The following is a 6,796-nucleotide window of genomic DNA, read 5'->3' on the forward strand; positions in this document are numbered from 1 at the left end:
TTAGAGGAACCCATCATAGATATAATGATAACTCCCCAAATTGGAAAAATAGACACCATTTTACTCAATCTAAGAGAGAATTTAGAAGGTTTGAACGAAGAAGGGGGGTACTGAAGCTACGACTAGCTACTATGATGACAAACACATTGATGGTTCACCCTATGCAAGAAGACACTCAAAATAGTCTCATGAAGACAAAGGGATTGAGAGAGTGTGCATAAGGTGAAAAAGCAAAGTAGAGGATAAAGCAACAACTCTGCATGGACTAACCAATGTTAGCACTAAGGATGGACACATGCCAATAAAATGAGACACTCATAAAAGAAAAGAGGTGGATTTGAAATCATGCTTTCAAACCTTCAGAGGCAGGAAGATAGCTAATCCAGATGTAGTGTCCAGGAACTTGACGAATGGGTAGCTTTAAAGAAGATAAAATCAACCAATTATGTGGAGCTCCACCACCTCTTAAGAATGGAGCCAGGAAGTGTACTACCACTATCTAGGCTACAAGATGTACACCTCTTAAAGTTTGAGGAAGGCGTTTGTGCAACAATTAGTGCATATAGAATTTAGAAATAAATCCTTTTTGAGCTTAGCTAGATAAGTTACAGATTATATCAAAGACTTGGCCAAGCAATGGGAGCATCTAGACTCTAACAAAAATATGAGGTCTTATTTTCTCAATGGCTCCAACAACGAGAAGCTGAAGGGGTTTGAGATTACCAATCTAACCCAACAACTAATCACATGATAGCCAAAGAATAGAAGTTAGAATAAAAGAAAAAATATAAGGATAACAATTTGGAGGAGACTACCAACTTATATTAATTAGAATTGCCATCTGATGAATTAAAATCCTTAAAAGACAAGTGTAAGAGTAAGAAGAAGGGCAAATAGTCTCACACCATCATGATATGCAACACATTGGCCAAGCCTTATGCTTCTGTGGTTGAACATCTCAGTCCTTGGGCAGAGAGAGAGGCTGTCAGAGCATGAACATAGGTTGGGTTCAAGAGAGGATTCTCCACACTTGAAGAGTTGCCCTGGTAGTAATGTCCCTATAGTTGAGTAGAGTCTTCTCCTCTCTCTCTTGGAATTGATCTGAGTATTCTCTCTCTCTCTCTCTCTCTCTCTCTCTCTCTCTCTCTCTCTCTCTCTCTCTCTCTCTCTCTCTCTCTACCATATATCTCTAGCTCTCGAGTACCATCACATCGGGGCTTCCACGTGATATTACATTGGATATCTTGCTATTCTCTTTGGACTCAATGTTTGCTTTTCTCTCACACAAATTAATTGGGGACCAACAAAACTCAAGGTCCCAAAACCGCTATAAAAGCAACCCTTTGCTCATACTTTGGCTGAGGTTTGCAAGAGGAAAAGCTAGCGTTCTTAGCCCAGATTGAAGCATTTGATTTTCGTACCTATTGCCCTCTGCATTCAACCTATCTTCTCAACATGGTGGATATTCCCAAAATATCCCTAAAATTCCAAAATACTCTCAAAATAGACCAGTACCAAATTTTTTTAGTTTTTTTTCGAGAAAGTTGAATTGGATTAAAAAGAGCAGAAATATAAAGGTACACAGAACCCACAGGTGGGGGGTGGGTTACTAGTACCAATTTTTGATGGATTGCTCCAAGTTTTTCTTAGTTCATTCTTTGTGAATAACATGAATTTGTCTTTGAGTTCCTTCCGACAAAAAAATTCATCAACAAGCTTCACAAATAAAGGCATTTGTTGAAGGAGTACGAGCGGAAGTGCGACGCGAGAGAGAGTGCGAGAAGAAGAGCACGACGATATGGTGAACTCGCTCTACTGTAATGTGTAGAGCATAGTGAGTTCTTATTAGGTTTTAACAAAAGAATATGTGTACATACCTGGCGGCCCGCCCACTTACCTGGGCGACCACATTGGGCTTTATACCCCAACAACCTCCCACTTAAAGTCCAATGTGGTACTTTAAGTGTGAGAGAAGCTACTATACAAGCTAATATACAAGAGATGTAGAGAAGTGGTGTACTACCCTACACCTAACTGCTTGTGAAAATGCGCAAAGCTCTCTGAGGGAAGTCCTTTTGTAAGTAGATCAGCAGGATTTTCTGTGGTGTGAACTTTGACAAGCTGAAGTTGCTTATCCTCGAGCATTTCCCTGATGAAATGATACTTCACATCCACATGCTTTGTCTTTGAGTGATAAACTGGATTGCGAGCCAATTGTATAGCACTTTGACTATCACAATATAACACAGGCATCTCTTCTTTGATTCCCAAGTCTGTTACTAGTCGATTAAGCCAAATTGATTCTTTGCATGCCTCTGATGCTGCAACATATTCAGCCTCTGTAGTAGACTGAGTAACACAATCTTGTAATCTAGAACGCCATGATACTGCTCCACCAGCCAATGTAAAGACATACCCTGACGTAGACCTTCGGTTGTCTAAGTCACCTGCATAATCTGAGTCTGTAAAACCCTTTACACTTAGCTCCTGACTCCCATAGCATATACGCATACTCTTTGTAGCTTTCAGGTATCTCAATATTCCTTTCACTGCCTCCCAATGTTTCTTGCCTGGGTTTGACATGTATCGACTTACTACTCCCACTACAAATGCAATGTCTGGGCGAGTAGCAATCATTGCATACATCAAACTACCCACTGCAGACGCATATGGAATCTTATCCATTTCAGCCTGTTCTTCTTCAGACACGGGACGATCTTGTTCGCTAAGTTTCACATATGGTGGCAATGGAACACTCAGTGCCTTTCCCTTCTCCATATTGAAACGTTGCAAAACGTTGTCAATATACTCTGTTTGAGATAACCAAATCAACTTCTTTGATCTGTCTCTCTCAATGCGCATACCAAGTATATGACTTGCCTCACCCATGTCTTTCATGTGAAACGATTTTGCCATCTTTGACTTCAAAGCTGAAATTTCTTCCAAGTGCTTGCCAGCAATCAACATGTCATCCACATACAAAATAAGGATCAGCCAACTACCATCCTTAGCCTTCTTTGTATATAGACAATGATCGAACTCACTACGTTTGTAGCCTTGAGAAAGCATAAACTTGTGGAATTTATCGTACCATGCCTTCGGTGATTGTTTTAAGCCATAAAGACTCTTTAACAACTGACATACCCAATCTTCCTTTCCTTTCTCAACAAACCCTTCTGGCTGCTGCATGTGAATTTCCACATCTAAATCACCATGCAAGAACGCTGTCTTGACATCCATTTGGTGCAACACCAAATCTAATATGGCAACCAATGCAAGAAAGCATCTCAATGTAGTCATCTTGACCACCGGAGAGAAGACTTCATCAAAGTCAATGCCTTGTTCTTGCTTAAAGCCCTTGGCAACAAGCCTTGCTTTGTACTTTGGCTGACTATCATGAGCGGTGATCTTATACCTGTAAACCCATTTACAAGGTAATGTAGTCATCTTGACCACCGGAGAGAAGACTTCATCAAAGTCAATGCCTTGTTCTTGCTTAAAGCCCTTGGCAACAAGCCTTGCTTTGTACTTTGGCTGACTATCATGAGCGGTGATCTTATACCTGTAAACCCATTTACAAGGTAGAGCCTTTTTGCCCTGTGGTAATTTAACTAGCTTCCATGTCTTGTTTTTATGCAGAGCTGTCATCTTTGACTGCATGGCCAATTGCCGATTCCCGGAGTCCTTCATTTGCAATGCTTCCTTGTAACATGAAGGCTCATTGCAATCAGTCAACATGACATAGTTCATAGATGGAACAAACGTATCAGGAAGTCGCGTGACATGTCCAGATCTATGCACAATAGGTGGCTCAGGCTCAACCACAACCTGTGGTTCCACTCTATCCTGTCCTTGCTCCTCTTGAGCTCTGACATTTTGTCTTGCACGTGCAGGTCCATCTTCTTGGAAGACAACTCTTCTAATCTCCTCAACCCTCTCTGGTTTAGAATGATATTTGGATTCATTAAAGTGAACATCATTGCTGCGGACAACCTTTCTGGATTCGGGATCCCAAAGTCTGTACCCCATCTCACCGGAATTACCATAGCCTAGAAAGATGCACTTTCTACTCTTTGGCTCAAGTTTGTTCCTAAATTCCTTTGGAACGTGAGTATATGCCTCACAGCCAAAGACTCTGAGATGCTTGTATGAGGGCATTTTTCCTAACCATACCATCTCTGGCACTGAATCCTTTTGCAAAACCTTGCTAGGAGATCTATTTACAAGATGAACAACTGTTGATACAGCTTCAGCCCAAAACCCATTTGGCAGCTGTGCATTAGACAACATACTTCTGACCTTCTCTTGTATGGTCCTATTCATCCTCTCAGCAACACCATTTTGAGGAGGATTGTAAGGAGCAGTAAGTTCACGTTTTATACCTTTTGACTCACAAAAGTCCTGAAAGGCCTTTGAAACATACTCTCCACCATTGTCAGTGCGTAAGCATTTAAGCTTCTTGCCACTCTCATTCTGCACAAGTGTCACAAACGTTTTGAAAACACTAAACGCTTCATCCTTGTGCTTGAGAAAGTAAACCCATACTTTCCTCGAGTAATCATCTATAAATGTCATAAAGTAAGAAGCTCCCCCTAGAGATAGGTTAGGCATAGGTCCACACAAATCACTATGAACAAGTGCCAACTGTGTATCTCTTCTACTGCTTCTATGCTTATGTGGCTGCTGTGTTTGCTTACCATACAGACAATGTTCACAGAATTCAAAATCATTAAATGAAAAGCCAGGGAAATAACCAGAACGAGAAAAGATTTCCATTTTCTTCTTGGACATATGTCCTAACCGGCTATGCCACAAAGAAACGTTCGACTGCTCGGTTACATTGATTACATTTTTAGAGACATTTGATACATAAATCATGTAAAGTCCTCCAGACTTTACTCCATGTGCTACTCTCATAGAACCCCTGGATATCTTCCACATGTTCTGTCCAAAAGTGGTGACGTAGCCAGCATCATCAAGTAAACCTGTGCTGATCAAGCTCTTTGTAATTGCGGGAACATGTCTCACATTCTTCAGCGTGAAAGAAGAGCCATTCTGAAACTTCCATTGAACATCTCCAACACCTAAGATCTCACATGTCTGCCCATTGCCTAGCCGAACATGATCTTTAGTGGTCACATAAGAGGTAAACCACTCCTTGTTTGGAGACACATGAAGTGATGCCCCTGAGTCTATAATCCAGTCACTCAGTGCATTTCCATCAGATGCTGTAAGAAGAGCTGAGTCCATTGTATTCTTCAAGAAGTAGATGTCTCCTGACACTAGACTATCATCCTCTGCAACAGTGTTTGTCACATTTATTTCTTGAATCTTCACTGAGGACTTGTTCTTCTCACCATGGTCTTCAGCTTTCTCTTTGCCTTTTTCTGCTTTCCATTCTCTGTAGTCTCTTTTCATGTGACCCTTCTTGCCACAATGGTAGCATTCTATGTAACTCTTGCCTTTAGCACTACGAGACTTGCTACGAGACTGATTCCTCTTTCCACCTTTGTACTTTTCTTTGGTCCTTCCACTCACAACTAAGGTTGTTCCTTTGCCTTGGTCCATTGTCTTTCTATTGGTTTCTTCAGTAAGCAGACTTCCTTCTACACCTGCTATGTTCAAACCATCTGGAGGTGCAGAATTACTCAAAGCTGTGCAAAAAGTGTCCCAACTTTTCGGCAATGTGATCAACAGGAACATAGCTCTAACAGGTTCATCAAACTTGACACCTTGAGCTGACAACTGACTATAGATTGTGTTGAATTCATTCAGATGATTGGACATAGGTGTCCCTTCTTTCATCTTCAAGTCAACAAGCTTCTTAAGCCAGTATACCTGTGAAGTTGCACTCTGCTTCTCATAAAGATCACTCAGCTTTAACCATGCTTGATAAGCCGACATCTCGTCTGCTACATTGAAGTAAACGCTTTTTGCCAAAGTCAGCATAATGGTAGAAGGTGCCAATTTATCCATTTCGCTCCATTCATCTTCGTCCATATCTTCTGGTTTTATCCCCTTGAGCTTTATAGGTTTTATCTGCTTCTTTTGTACCAACACGTGCCAAATCTGCTTCTTCCACAATGGGAAATTGGTTCCATCCAGCTTCTTGATATTGTAAAGAGCAGTGTCCTGTGATCCAGCCATAGCTACGCTTCACAGTGGTTTACTTTCCTGGGAAAAATTCGGCAGAGTTTCCCCTGTAAACTGACCTCTGAACCAATATCAACCTGTCAAATGAACCAAGAAAGCTTCAGATTCTACATAAATTTCGGCAGAGTCTCCTTTGTAAAATGGCTCTGGTGTACTAAAAAACAGACCAAAAAACAGCTCAAAAAACCACTGTCTCTCTAACATTGTAAGCTGTGGGTAAACCTGTCCTGCACCTGTACTCTCTCTGACTGTCCTGTCACTGTCCTGTAAGCATAGACTGCAACAATGCCTCAACGGCAGTAAAGCAAAGATGCAATTGCAACTGTCTAACTCACAGTCAATACATCCTAGCTGCCTATCTGAGGGTGCTCGAGGGATCGCTCCAAGACCTGTATCACCGAAAGGATCTCAACATTCGAGAATCCCCCAGCTCAATAAAACCTCACTCGACCCTCGACAAAGGCTGCAGTAAATCTGACAGTACATAGACTTCCCACAAAGTCATACATCCACAAATTTTTCACTGTATGCTGTAACCGCTGCGGCGGTTGTTTGCTGCGTGACTCACAGCCAGCAAACCCTCAACAGACATACATCATCTCTCACAATACATCCCATGTGTAAGTATCTGCAATGTCAGGAT

This window comes from Adiantum capillus-veneris, chromosome 20 (assembly GCF_014529385.1).
Source record: "Adiantum capillus-veneris isolate H3 chromosome 20, ASM1452938v2, whole genome shotgun sequence".
NCBI lineage: Eukaryota > Viridiplantae > Streptophyta > Polypodiopsida > Polypodiales > Pteridaceae > Adiantum > Adiantum capillus-veneris.